Raw genomic sequence first — 14,635 nt, 5'->3', positions numbered from 1 at the left:
GCCTGTTCCACCTACATCAAGGCTACACAACTGTCTACTTGGATGATATCATGGTGTACAGCCCAAATTAAAAGACACATCTAAGCAAACTCCAGGCTATGCTAACCAGACTGAAGAAAGCAGGACTGATCGCCAACCCTAAGAAGTGCCTGATGGGACGGCAAGAAGTCCAGTATCTTGGCTACACCTTGGGAAAGGGCAAGGTGTATCTGCAGACCTGGAAGATCAAGGCAATCACCAGGGTGCCAGTCCCACAAAACAAAACCCAAAACAGAGCATTCCTAGGCCTTACAGAATACTACAGGAGGTTTATTCCCAATTACTCAAAAGCGGAGTCTCTCACAAGGCTGTTGTTGAAGAAAGCACCAGAGAAGGTCCAGTGGTCAGTTGAAGCAGAGAAGGTCTTCTGGGTTCTGAAGAGACATTATGCTCTGAACCAGTCCTGATAAGTTCAGACTTCTCCAAACCCTTCACGGTGCAGACCAATGCCTCAAACATAGATTTGGAGCAGTCTTAATTGCTTATTCATGTCATCACTGTTACAATATATGAGGTTTTTCCCGTTTCAAAATTAAAAGATGAAATGGGCTATTAAGAAGCAATACTGGTAGTCACCAGTTAACACAGAATTTGGAGTTGAATGTGACATTGTGAACGAACTCTTTGAATATTACTTCTAGCAATTGCTTTTTGAGAGAGCGAGTTTTTGAAAAAACTATTGTTAAAAAATAACCTAAATTATCTTTGATAACTTCTCATAACTCTTCAATAGAACATTTTAATTTAAGAAAGGGATAAGACCGGTGATTGCAACAATTGGCTAATAAATTTCTGAATCATCAGATTTTGTACCAATACTGATGTCTTCCCTTTATCAAAATTTAATAACTTTTTATAAAAAGACAAAATATTAAAACATTTTTTGATTGTCAATAAAGTACACAATTTTAGCAATCTCATCACATTCTCTCTAATAAATCTTGATTAATACTCTGTCCACCTAGGCCATGAACTGGATGGGCTCCGCTTGTGGCCACTGGGACCTCCATTGTCTTCAGCCATGAGGGGGATAAGTTCTGCTCGCAACCACCAGGGCCTTAATTATCTTCAGCTGCGAGCGGGCTGGGCTTTGCTTGCATCCACCAGGCTTCTCTCCACTTCAGCCACAAACAGAATGGGCTCTACTTGTGGCCCACCAGGGCCTCCATCATCTTCAGTGACCACTGGGCTTTCTCCACATCAGTCATGAGCAGAATGGGCTCCACTCATGGCCACTGGACCTCTCTCCAGCCATGAGTGAAATGCCACCACTTGTGGCCCACCAGGGCCTCAATCATCTTCATCTGTGAGCAGGATGGGCTCCACTTGCAGCCCACCTGGGCCTCCATCGTCTTCAGCTGCAAGCAGGATGGGCTCCAATCACAGCCCACCCAGCATCTACAAATGCTGCACAGTAGGGGAATTCTGCACAAATTCTGCATTCTGCAGTAGTGCAGAATTCCCCCCCAAGTAAAGTTGGTGGAGCATGGCACACCCCTTTCTAAAGCAGGTGGTGTGTATGCACCATTGTGCACTGATGCTACATTCCTGGCTTCCAACATAGACAAAGAGGAAAATAACTTTATTCTACAGGCAGGAGCTAGGAAATTGGCAGAGGTGTGATGCAATAACGTCATATGCTCTCCCATAATATTGGGTCTGTCTCATTCACACCACACATTTCAAAATGACCCATAATTCAGATTCTGAAAGTAGATCACCCTAATGTGAATGAGTTGGCACAGTTACTTATCCAAGAAACTGTGGTTTATCTTCCTTTACCATTACTTGCTATTATTACTTTTATATAGAGAAAGACGATGAAAATGTTTTACATTTGAACCACAGTAAAACAATATTTTTTCAGCAGTACTGTTGCTTAAAATAGCAGAAATTATAATAAGATCAGTTGTATTTCTTATTTCCATCATACTTATATGTTGAATTCTACAAATATATGTGTAAAGATTGGATAGTGGTGTTGAATAAATAATAGGAAAGAGTGTGATGGAATGAGTCATTATTATGAAAGCAGAATCATAAACTGCCATAGTTTGCATAATCACAGAATGCTTTTTTGTGATGCCTTGGAATGAAACCCAAATCATCTGTCATTTACTCAAGCATTTGAAGTACCCACTGAACAGAGATCTGAAATGCGAGATGGAATTTGCCCTAAAAGATATATAAACAGCTTTTTATGTGCCTGTCTTTTCTTAGTTTCCATATATAAACACCTACCAATTATGCAGTAAAAGCTTCACTAAATGAAGCTCTGGCTAAAGAGGATAAAGGTATATTTATAGAAACATTTTTTAGTTTAATGAAATAAATACATCCCATCAAAGGAAAAATTCAGTTGATTGTCTTTGCTGCTCCAAACACATTGATTCCCAAATACAAAATAAAGATCTAGAAACTCATTAACAAAACAGTTACATTGGCATAGCAGGTTTCTCAAAGGAATTGAGGGTATACAATAGCTCAGGGATGGTCAACTCCAGGTCTGAAGAGGCAAAAACAAGTCTGGCTTTCAGGATATCCACAATGAATATTCATGAGATAAATTTGCATGCATTCTGCTCATTGTATGCAAATACATTTCATGCATATTCATTATGGGTATCCTGAAAATCTAACCTATTTTTGACTCTTTAGGACTGGAGCTGGTCACCCCTTCAACAGCTCAATATCCTGTTAGACAGGAAGCTGCATTATCTATGCCAGCCAGTAATGCATGCTTTCTCTGATTTCTTGTTCTGTTATTAAATATACTGTTATACCAGATTTGGACTTTTATCTTGTTTTTTTACATTTTAAGATTTTTTTTTCCCTTCTGAGATTATATAGGATTGAAGTGTAATATCTTAACAAAGAGTATATAGGCCTAGGAAATTTTTCTTTCACTTTTTTCCTTTTGGCCTGGCGCTGGCAGATTCTTCCAACTACATTTTGGGTTCCAGCTCACTCTGAAACAGCCTTATTGAAGCTCTGGAACGAGGAGCCTTCATGTGCAGTTACGTAAGGCTTTCCCCTAAATGTGTTGCCTGCCCAGTCCTGTTCCCCCCCCCCCCCCCCCCATCTAATACAGGTGACACAGCAAAAGCTCTCTAGCTGGGCAGTGATTCCCTCCAGAGTCTGGCAGTACATTCTTAGCCAGCCAGTCTTAATTATTTCTCAACAGTTGGAATTTCCTCCCCCTGGGGATTGTGGACACGCCTTCTACAGCATTCTGTATCCTCAGAAGATTTGAGGAGAAAAAAAATCAGGATTAGAGAATCAAACCTTAGAAATGCTAGGGGCACTAACCATTAGAATCTCTTTGGTAGTTATGCAATAAAAATAAGGTTCTGCATTCCAAGATTCAACTCCTGCTAGTAGCTTGCCATCATCAGCAGTACATTGATCATACGTATTGACGGGCATAGAGTCTTCTAAGCATATCTTTTCCTATTACTGCTTTGAACAGAGATGCACGTAGCCATGCCAGGTACAATCAAATGGGCACACCTGGAATCAATGTCTGTAAAACCTTCTGTTAGGAATCACAAAAGCATATAGGATGCCTTTCAGCTGTGCCTTAGTGTGAGCCCTTTAAATGCTGGTAATGAGTCAACATAGCAGTAGTGCTGGACATAAACATGCAGGTATCATATGCCCATGCTCATTGCTTCACTGAAAACCAAAATGGTGTCAGTCTGCTCCGCCATCTCCATCTGCCATTCCTTCAGCTGGTGCGCCAGGACCACTGCTGAAACAAGAAGGACTATATTTGGTGATGCTTTCTGTCAAGTCCAGTAAATATGGCTTGCCTTCTCTCCTTTCTGTGTGAGAAGAGTATAGAGTGTACACTTGGTTGATGGGGCCAATGTGTATCGCTAATTTGTGAGTAGGTCTTTTCTCTAGATTAATACTTTGTTTTGTAGTTGGTGAACTCAATAAACTAATGAATGTTCTCTTATTTTAAAATGTTTTTCAGACCTATCCAGGCCCCATGAAGTAGTTGCTCATAGTCTGAATTTCAGAGCAGGACACCCTGCCTCCTGAACACCAAAAGGAAAAAGTAGAAGATATGGGGGTACCCTGTTGGTTCATGGAGGACCTTCATGGGTATTAGGGCCCAGAAGACTAGCATAGGCTGGTAGATGATATCTAGTCAGTGAGCATTTTTCTGTACTAGTCTGTCGTTGTCCATCATGGTGCCTTGCCTTTGGATCTGCAAGTAACTGTTTCTGTCTGGTATGCTAAAGCACAGCACCCGCTGTGTTCTCCTATCTTGTTTATGGATGCCAAAGTCTTCCTCATTCTGATTAAACTTCTTCAAGTCAAACAATCTGACAAATTTTAGAGCTTCTTAGCACACCTTATTGCTGAAGCATCCCTCCTCATGTTGAATGAAAACAGCATCATTTTTAAAAGGTATTTTATATAGATTTTTCATAAAATATTGGAAATCAAAATAGTTTCTAAAGCTAAAGAAGCAGAAATGTCTTTCTTCCAGAGCTCTAAGCTAAGGCAGTCAACATAGAAATCCCTTTGTATCAAAATCACAGCATGGTCTTTAGACAATTTATACCAATCTGAAACAAAATTTACCAACATTTATCTGTCCAATATGTACTGTACAAACAGGACTTTCTTCAAGGCCATACTATTGCATAGATATAGATATATGCCACATAGCTTTTACTCTGTTGAAAATATTTTCAGCAGCACATTGTAATGCAAATGTAATGGTCTGCAGGTAAATTATAATCTCATCACAACATGAAAGATTGTTTAAGCAAGGGGTTTTCAGAGTGCTAGAAAAGGGGTCTAGTTTTCAAGATGTCCAGAAAGAAAATGGATGAGATATGTTTGCAAACAATGGAGGCAGTACATGCAAATATATCTCATGCTTGTTCAGCTTGGAATCTATCTGCCCCTTGGGAACTTGTAACCTGGATAGTTCACTGTTGGAAACAGGATACTGGGTTTGATGGACCTTTGGTCTGACCCAGTATGGCAAGGCTTATGTTCTTATGGTCTTGTGGATATTATGAAAACCAGACTGCCTGGAAGGTCTTCAAGGACAGGAGTGTCAAACAGCAATCTTCAAGGGTTGCAAACCTGTCTCATCTACAAAGTACCCATGGGTTTGTAAGCTAGATGGGAGTAATAGGAGGAGGGGAAACTGAAAATCTCCATCCTTTCTCCTTTAGGCTGTGTGCAGGGACAGTTAATCAGAGTAGTCAGAGTAAGAAAAGCCCACCCTGTCACTTACTATTCAGATCCCATGTCTTTTAGCTTTTATTTTATTTTATCCCTGCACCATGTGAATCTTTTAGAGCTTTAAACTTTACAACTGTATTTCCTTACCATCCGATGGGATTGCTGTTTTATCTTGCAGGAAATTAACTATGTAAAGCACTAGGTTGGGCTAACTCAGGGGGTTTCCGTGAGGACCGCAAACAGGTATGGCTTTCAGGATATCCATAATGAATATTCATCAGATGCATTTGCATGCATATAGTCTAGAAATAAGGTTAATTTGCATAGCTTGGTTATTCTGGAAACCAGGCCTGCTCATAGCCCTTAAGGACCAGAATTGAGAACCATAGGTTAGCATGCATCAAAATCAACACATGCACCAGCTTCCTGTTCCTCTGCTGAATTTTATTTATTTATTTTATTTATTTATTTAAAATCTTTTCTATACCGTCGTTTGTGGGAAATATGCGCTTGCCAGCAAGCCATTTCATCAGGGTTAAACACTAACTTCCCTTCTCCCTGACATTTGCCTGAATAAAAGCATCACTTGTGCTTAAGCCTCTCTGCCTAGGAGAGGATACCTGACTTCATGTATTTCTCTGGCCTATAATTAATCCTGTTAGCCTGAAAGGAGGGGCTGGGTTTTCCCCAGTCACAGGCAGGACAAAGTCAGGAGGTATAGATTTCAGCAGCCAATGATATGATCCGTGCACACCCCCTGAGCCAAAGCCAATGGTGTAATGACTCTTCTGTTGCTATGGGAAAGTAGCCAATCATGTAATGACACATCATCTGCCTTTGTATGAATGTACAATAAAAGGAAGAGGCTCGGGAGGACAAACCCTCTTTGCCTTCTCTCTGCCTGCATGCCATGAAAGCTGTCTGATGCCTCTTCATTACTCCTATAGTCGTTAAGTTATATACCATCACAACAGTTTACATATAGGCACAAAAATTAAGGTTGGTAAATGTGTACAGTAGTACATTCTAATGAGTGCCAATAAGGTACGGTTACATCATGTCGTAATAAATCTTATTTGTTGAGTGAGGTAAATCTTGACCATATATACATGTAAGTTATTTAGTTTTCAATGCACATGTTGAGAATAGTGCTGTGTGCTGGTGATCTTCTGCCTGATCCTGCATACTTTCTAATCTCTGTTCTCTTTGAAAAAAGCTTGTTTAAAAAGCCAGGTTTTAAAACTTTTTTTAAAAGGTTTTGAGGTCTCTTTGTAATCTGATCTCTAGTGGCATTGTGTTCCACAGTGTAGGGCCTGCTAAGGATAATGTCCTTTCTCTAACTTGGGTTAGTCTCGCTGTCCTGACTGAAGGAATGTTTAGGAGTGCTTTGTTGGCTGATCTCAGGTTTCTGTGTGGGATGTGTACCCATAGTGCTGTGTTCAGCCAGTCTGCCTTTTCATTGTGTATTAATTTATGTATTGTACATAGGGTTTTGTATTGTATTCTGTGTTCTATTGGTAACCAGTGTAACTCTGCTAGAGTTTCAGTGATGTGGTCCTTCTTTTTACCAGTCAATATTCTTGCTGCAGTGTTTTGTAGTTTGAAGTGGTCTTAACGTTGTATGTGGGAGTCCTAGTAAGAGGGCATTACAGTAGTCAGTGCTAGAGAATAATAGTGCCTGGAGCACTGTTCGAAAATTTGCAGGTGTTAGTAAGGGCTTTAGTTTTCTGAGAATCATGAGTTTTGCATAACCTTCTTTTACTTTTAGTGATATGTGCTGTTTTAGACTGAGTTCTGTGTCCATTATTATTCCGAGGTTCCATACCTTTTCGGCTAGTTCTATTTTCTGGTTGTTTTTGAGTATAATTGGCATTTGGATGACCTCAATATTTTTTCATTCTAAGTGTAGAAATTCTGTTTTTTCAATGTTAATAACTAGCTCCATTTGGTTTAATAGCTGTTCGATAATATCTAGGTATATATTAGCTAGGTTTAATGTTTTCTCAATTGTGTCATCAATTGATAGAATTAGTTAAATGTCATCTGCATATATGTAGTGTGTGATTCCCAGTCCAGCTACCATAGTAGATGGCATAGGGGCAGCAAGTATATGTTAAAGAGAGTTGCGGACAAGGCTGATTCTTGCGGTACTCCTATTTCAAGCTTAAATTTGTCTGATATTACGTCTTTTATCTGAACTTGAAAGAATCTATTGTTTAGATATGAACTGAACCAGTTTATTGTTTTGCTGTGTAGTCCTATTTCTTCTAGTCTTTTTAATAGTATGTTGTGATTTACTGTATCGAAGGCTGATAAGTCTAGCATTATAAGAATGTAATGTTTTCCGCTGTTGAATCTTCTTAGAATATTGTCTGTTAGTGAGAACAGCAATGTCTCGTGCTATAGTATTTGCGAAAGCCATGTTACGACGGATACAGTATATTGTTATTGTCTAAGTGTTCAGCTAGTTGTTTCTGTACAGTTTTTTCTATTAATTTAGCTATTAAGGGGAGATTTGAGACCGGGCGATAGTTGCTCAGGATAAGGGGATCACTGTTTTTTTTCTTTATAATTGGTTTTATAATTGTTCCTTTCAATATATCTGGCATTGTTCCTTCTTCTAAGGATAGGCTTACGATCTTAGCTAATATTGGGGAGACAATGTTGGCTGCTTTTCTTATGTCGAAGGTTGGTAGTGAGTCAATTATATGAGGCGCTGGGTTTAAGATTTTTAGTATGGATTCTACTTCCAGATCTGATATTTCATTAAATGAAGACCATTGTGTTACGTCTCTTTTTTGCATTTTAATTTCTTGCTTGGTAGTGTTTGGAATTTTGGTTTTTAAGTTTGAAATTTTGTCCCTGAAGAATTTTGCTATTTCGTTGCATCTTTGTTCCGGTAGGTTTTGAGGTGATTCTGCTTTGTCATTGGTGAGATTTGATACTATGGTGAATAAGGTTCTTGGATTATTAGCAAACGTTTCTATTTTATTGCTGTAGTATTTTTTCTTTGCGTCAAAGATTAATTGTTTGTAAAATGCTAGGTGTTTTCTAAATTTAGTTAGCATTTCAGTTGTTTTGTACTTTCTCCATTCCCTTACTTTTTTCCTGAGATTTCTCTTTGCATCTTTTATCTTTTCGTTGTGCCAAGGAATATCTACTAGCATACCTAGAAATTCTCTGGGTGTAACTCGGACACTTTGGGTTTAGAGATCTGATTCTTAGTCTCTAGGAGAGCACCCAGAATCTTAAAAATCATCCGTCATTCCTCAGCATGCCTGTCTTTTTCTCTGGTGTATAACAAAGAACAGTCAGGCCTTAGGATGGCAATAGAGGCAGGCAGTAGCTGGGGTAGAGACAGGCAGGAGCTGGGGAAGTTTCTTTCAGCCTGCAGCTGCTTCCCTTCTCTCACCTCTAATTGGTTCATTCTACTGACCAAAGCCAATCATCAGCAAGAGAAGAGGAAATAACAGCTCTTGGGAAATGCTATCCCGTAGGTCACTCTTGCTGTTTCAGCCATTACAGCATTGACCAAGGGGGTAAATATAAACCTCTTCAGGATGGAATCCCTCACATTTTGGTGTCATGGTAGGTAGGGACTCTTGATGTTCCCTTTAGAGGGCACTTCTGAAAAGCCCTCTTGCCTGCTGGGCATTGTATGACCATTAAAAGTGAGCCACCCAAGCTGTCTCCCAGGAGTAGGGAGAGAAAGCAGGGATTCAATTAGGAAAGCGTCCTGCAAGGCATGGAGATTTAGGAGGCAGCTTTTCCACTTTCAGTACAGCTTCTGGAATCCTCTCACCAAATGCAGGGAGGTCTGATCCTTCAGTCTCCATATTTCCAGGGATCTTGCTTGGCACCACTTTCTCAATTTGGTCTATTTCACTCCACAATTAAGCTCTGGAATTCGTTGCCGGAGGATGTGGTTAGGGCAGTTCGTGTAGCTGGGTTTAATAAGGTTTGAGAAAGTTCCTGGAGGAGAAGTCCATAAACTGCTATTAATCAAGCTGACTTAGGGAATTGCCACTCCTATTACTGGCATTAGTAGCATGGGATCTATTTAATGTTTGGGTACTTGCCAGGTACTTGTAACAAGGATTGGCCACTATTGGAAACAGGATGCTGGGTTAAATGGACACTCACTCTGACCCAGTATGGCATAAGAACTTCTTATGTTCTTATAAAATTCAGGATTTGGTACCAGCTATGGGTGAGCGCATCCTCCTTCCATCAAGCTTTCAGTCATTGGCTATGGCGTGTGGCTATACTTTTCATAACCTGCCTCCCTGGGTGTGAGTTGCTTTATGACAGATCAGATTTAATACATTCCACTCGTCTTGTGGGAAAAGTCAGGGAATGAACTTAATTGTGTGAACAGCCTTCCATATCTTGTAGAACATTCATCACTAATATTCCTAGGGTATTCTCTTCCATCAGTTCAGCAGTCCAATCTTTGTCCTCAGTTGCAAAGATGTACTTCTGTGGCAGAACCTGCTTAGACAGACAATCTGCCTCTGTATACCCCAATACCAGCAAATTTATATCATTTGCTGTGGTCAGTTTCACCCATCTGGCATCTTCCATTGGTAGGGAATTCTACATATACTTTCAGAAGTAGAAGGCAATGATGATGGTTACATCTGAGCCCGTATCCATATAACATCTAGTTTTATCTCCTCTGATAAGTATCTCCAACTCTGGGCTTTTGCCAAAGGCAGCTTATTTCCTTTTATTCAAACCTGGGTCCTTAGTAGCAGTGGAAGCAGTGGATATTTGTAACCTCACTCCCAATGTGCTTGGCATCACTGATTCCATTGCAGGGGGCTATACTTCCTGATTTTCTGGATGATTATTGGGACCCCTTGCCTGCCTGCACTCCACTGACACTGATGGAGGATTTGGTACAGCTTGCACCCAAGGTTAACATGAGTGGGCAGTAGGCATATAGGTTTGAGCCCTACTAGTTGTACTCTTATCAATACATAATACCTTAGAATGCACCTGACAATGGATTTCTTTCTGTTCTGCAACAGCCATCATGCATCATGAGTGACACTTTAAAATGTTTTGTTTCAAGCACCTACCAACATAAAAAGTAGTTTATTGGTCTGATTTAATTTTTTTATATGAATTGCAGTTTTTTAATATGCAACATCATATAAAAATAAACAAAGAACACTTCACAGAAACATCAAATCTAATCATGTAATAAAACAACATCAATGTATTATCTTTCCAAAAATGCAGAATATATCATAACTACAATAAAACAGCAATAATCATAAGAACTTAAGATTTCCAATGGGTGCATAGCAGAACTAGGGATTGTTTGAATTACAATCCAACATGCAAAAAAATATATATTCAGATTCTGGGGTCACCTCAGTAATTGCAAAACAAACTCCCTCCACTGCCAAGCACTTTCTGAAGTAATACAAACCTCTACAAAAATAAAATAACAAACCATCTAGAATTTGCCATACCATACCATAACAGCAATAACTCTCAGGACTCAAATAGCAGCAACCTTATCTATGAAAAGGCAGCAAGGCAAATTACCCCAGGCTCTAGAACACTAATATTTATTTATTTAAAAACTTTTCTATACCATCGTTTAGTGATATACCATCACAACGGTTTACAAATAGGCACATAAATAAATTCGAAATGGATTGTACTTTAACCAGAGGGTGCCACAGTTGTTCAGATACATGATTCAATATTATAAGCTATATGTAAAGTGTATTAAAATTCCCTTTATGGGTTAACCGTAGATGCGGTATACTGTAATTCTTTAACTTAATACTTGTGTGAAAAAAAAATAAAAACACACATATGTTCTCATGTGACTTTTGCTTGTGTATATAAGTCCTTTTTTTGTTTCTTAGTACTACCTATTTCCCATTCTCACATTAAAAAGCCTTTTTGAAAAGCACCTACTAGGCAAACAAGCCAGACTGTAACAAATCCCTACACAGAAACTACACGCTAGCCGAAATACTACACGTCTGTCACACTTGTGCAACACAGACAGAATAAGAAACTATAAGGGGGTCATTTACTAAGCATTTTTCCTATAGACACAGAATGGGGGAAAGCCTTTCGTAAATAGGCCCCTAATTTAGCTAATTACCTAAAACAGAATAAAAAAACTATAAATTAGAATCAGAAACACGTAGACAAGACTGAAATGGAAAACCTAAGAAACCATATTCTGTGAACAATGGAATACAGAAGACAAAGTATAATACAAATATATAAGAAATGCATTTCCCAAAGATGGCATATTTCAATCGCTCAACAACCACTCACATGAATCCCAATTTTAGCAAGTTTAGGTACTGTGGCAAAAACCAAATGTGACCAACCAAAATGCCAATAGTACATTACAATTTAAGTAAAGACGCTTAAGGTATTATTGACCAGTCACAATAGGCTTCATCATTATTTCTAGATGATAGGCCTTACCTTTAATCATCGGTCAAAGTCCCATTTTTATATTTTTTCATATGCAATATGTGAATCATGCAGTTTATATAATTCCAACAACTTAACTTGAGAAACTCGCTGAAGCCATAGATAGTGAACATGCCCGACATGGAACCATGTTTTCGAATGCAACGCTGAACTCCAGCCCTTGAAAAAGAACGACGGGCATTCGAAACATGGTTCCATGTCGGGCATGTTCACTATCTATGGCTTCAGCGAGTTTCTCAAGTTAAGTTGTTGGAATTATATAAACTGCATGATTCACAAATTGCATATGAAAAAATATAAAAATGGGACTTTGACTTAGGCCTACCTTTAATCATCGGTCAATCATCTAGAAATAATGATGAAGCCTATTATGACTGGTCAATAATACCTTAAGCGTCTTTACTTAAATTGTAATGTACTATTGGCATTTTGGTTGGTCACATATTTCAATCACTGTCATTATCTGATCTTATTTTTCTAATCACTGGTCACAGTCTTTTTTTTCTCATCTGTCTTTTCCTAATTCCTTTTTCAAGGTCTCTTTTATTCTTTCTGTTTCTTATCTCATCTCCTGTCTTCTTTCTTTCCTCTCTCATAGAGGCTCCCACTCCCACACACTCTCTCTTACCCAGGCTTCCACTCTCACATGCAGGCTCTCACTCTCAAATACTCTCTCTCATTTGCAGGTTCTCACTCCCACACACTCATAGGCTCTCACTCTTACATGCTTTACCTCACATGCAGGATCCCACTACTATATACTTGCTCTCTCTCACATCCACAGAATCTCTCACCCACAAGCTCTCTCTCTCACACACTCACACAGGCTCTCACCTCCACATGGCCTCTCTCAAAAACACATACAGGCTTATTTCCACATTCTCTCTCTTTCACACATACACGACGCACAGATTTTACACTTTCATGCTCTCTCTCACACATACACACATAGGCTTCTCACTCCCATATTCTCTCTCACACATATACACACAGACTTCTCATTCCCAACCATGCTCTTTCTTTCTCACACATGCACACAGGCTTCTCACTCCCATGCACTCTCTCACACACACATACATACATGCTTCTCGCTCCATGCTGTCTCTCATGCACACACAACTACACACACACACACACAGGCTTCTTATTCCCATGCTTTCTCTCAAACATACACACAGGCTTCTCATGCCCATACTCTCTCTCATGTATACACACACACACACACACACACAGGCTTCTCACTCCCATGCTCTCTCTCATGCATTCACAAACACACACACACAGACTTCTCACTCCCATCCTCTCTCAAACATATACACAGGCTTCTCACTCCCACGCACAATAACAGGGCTCTCCTTCTCTTATAGCCCTCCTTTCTGTGACAGGCCTCCTTTTCGGGCCAGGCAGGATGAGCTCCATGACAGCCTTGCATTGGGCCTCCTCTTCTTGGCTCCAGGCAACACTGATTGGATGGGTCTGTGTGCAAAGTAGGTGGGTCACAGCCCACCCATGGCTACCCCACTGCTTTAGCCAGATATATTCAACAGTGGAACACCTATCTGGATAGTTTTGCTGAATATTCAGGAAGTTTTGCTCGGGTAACTTTCCTGTTGACCAGCCCGCTGCATATCAACTTCTATCTCTAACTCACTTTGAGAAATTAGTGTCTAGGATAGGGTCTATGATGCTCCTCCATGAAAGCCATTAATAAATGATTTTCCCCTTGTTTAAGCTGCTTGCTTCCTATCAAAATCAATATTTTGGTCATTCTGTTTCAGTGGTCATTTTTACAGGTTACCAGATCATGCCATATAATAGTTTCTTTGACTAATGACTGCACATCCAGCTACAAATTCATTGGAAAATATCTTGTCCATAAGAGACCAGAAATGGAACTGGTCTAAATCCCTATATATTTATTAGAAACTCCCTTTAAGCTACAATCCCTGAATCACTGTATTGAACTGTACCAATCAAAATGAAATGTGGATATCTAGTTGTGGTTCAAAAAGTCAATGACCCTGAATCGCAAACTTTGGTTCACTTTTCCATAATGACTGAAATAAAACTCTGAAAAAGCAGAATAAATGGTCCTTTAAACCTAGCGCACCTTGTGCTTTTCACCTATCTACATTAGTGGATCCAAAAAGGCCTGGTACTAAAATAAATTCAGCACAGAACAAAAACTACCAAATATGATTCACAAATCAAATTTTGTGACTCACAGGGTGAGCATGCAAACCCCAAAGAGAATCAAATTGCAGACCTTGAGATGCATGCAGCACGATCAATGGGGAGCAAATGTTGGATTTGCTGTATCTCTTAGGAACACATTGTTCAGCGGTTTGCCTTAATTCCCATCCAAGTGACTGGATAACAGCTGTCAGATTTTTCTGATGGGGAGGAACCAAATACCTGGAGGTGCAAATCCTATTCTCAGAATCCAGCCTTGATACTCATTCTGATGGTTTCCAAAATACTGGAAAGCACATTCAAACATGCTTATGTCTGGGAAGCCCAAATTAAAACTAGAAGAGTTGAGAGGTCCGCATACAAATGGAAATTCTTTGTTTTTGAAGTCTGTGTGGTAAATCTTCTCTTCTGTCCAGGTGCCAGGCCACAGCATGATTGTTACATACTTTCTGATTCATTTTAGAATGGATTATGTTTTCCCTGATGAATAATAATGTCAATAAATATCTTGGAAATGCCTTTACAGATGTTGTTTGTTTAAAGGTCTTTCCCAGTTTACAATAATTTCAGGAGAATAATAGAGGAAAACAGAAGTGTTTCCAACTCAGTAGAGCCTACAATGAAGCATTTGATCCCTACTCTGACAGCACCAGCCTCCAAATGGAATGTCACATTCCAGACAAGTGATTCATGAATAATGCAGCCTGATAGCTCT

The sequence above is a fragment of the Rhinatrema bivittatum genome, chromosome 9 (assembly GCF_901001135.1).
Source record: "Rhinatrema bivittatum chromosome 9, aRhiBiv1.1, whole genome shotgun sequence".
Taxonomy (NCBI): Eukaryota; Metazoa; Chordata; class Amphibia; order Gymnophiona; family Rhinatrematidae; genus Rhinatrema; species Rhinatrema bivittatum.
The sequence above is the reverse complement of the archived record's forward strand: the minus strand, read 5'-3'. Positions refer to the sequence as shown.